The following is a 1,132-nucleotide window of genomic DNA, read 5'->3' as shown; positions in this document are numbered from 1 at the left end:
CACACACACACACACACACACACACACACACACACACACACACAGCTATTGACTTTCTCGACAGGTTTCATTGTTATTGCGTTTTTTATTTCCCAAATACTGCCTTTGCATGCTCCTGTCCAGTTCTGTATCCCGTTTTCTGTTGTTGATTTTAAGCCTCTTTCGTTCTCGCTCTTAATATTTATAGATGGTTTAGAAAATGATCTCCCACTAAAAGTAGGGAAATTTGCAGATGACACATAATTAAGTGGTAAGGGAATGAAGTTTATGACCTTAACAGACTAACAGAATGGCGTGACAAGTGGCAAGTGTCTCTCAACGTAGAAAAATACAAAGTTATCGATATTTATGGTAAGAATCGAGATTTTAAGTACCAAATGCCCCGTCATAGTCTCGGTAACGTTATACAAGAAAAAGAGGTTAGAGTAATCATCAACAGGTCTTGAAATGAGCGACCAATGTACACCGGCTAACAAAACAAGCCAAGAAATATTGATGAATGGCCGGAGGTAATCAAACGACAATATGCAGCTTTTGTGATCCTACCTGGGATGCGCAACTCAGTTCTGGTTGCCGAATTACGTGAAGGATCAAGGCATACAGTAAAGAGTTCAGCGACGAGCAGCAAAGCCAATCCCTTCACTGCGAAACCAAGCGTACGAAAAAAGGGTAAAACAGCTTGGCATGGTTCTATCTCAGTAAAGGAAGGATAAGAGAAAATCTAATTGAAGCTTTTAAAATACTGAATGGGTTTGATAAGGTTAGGTTAGGTTTGGTTTGGTTTAATTTGGTTTGGGTTAGGTTTGTTTAGGTTAGGTTAGATTAGGTTAGGTTAGGAAGGTTAGGTTAGGTTAGGTTAGGAAGGTTAGGTTAGGTTAGGTTAGGAAGGTTAGATTAGGTTAGGTTAGGAAGGTTAGGTTAGGTTTGGTTAGGTTAGGTTAGGTTAGGAGAGTTAGGTTAGGTTAGGTTAGGAAGGTTAGGTTAGGTTAGTGTAAATGCTGAAGGATTGTCCCAAAGAAATAGCATAACAGTCCAAAAGGTGACGGTACGACACTCAAGGGACGAGGGTACAGCACAGGTACAGGTGAAGTATTTTGTAATAAGAGAACCATCGAACAGTGGGCTAAACTGC

The sequence above is a fragment of the Scylla paramamosain genome, chromosome 39 (assembly GCF_035594125.1).
Source record: "Scylla paramamosain isolate STU-SP2022 chromosome 39, ASM3559412v1, whole genome shotgun sequence".
Classification (NCBI taxonomy): Eukaryota; Metazoa; Arthropoda; class Malacostraca; order Decapoda; family Portunidae; genus Scylla; species Scylla paramamosain.
This window is presented reverse-complemented; position numbering follows the sequence as displayed.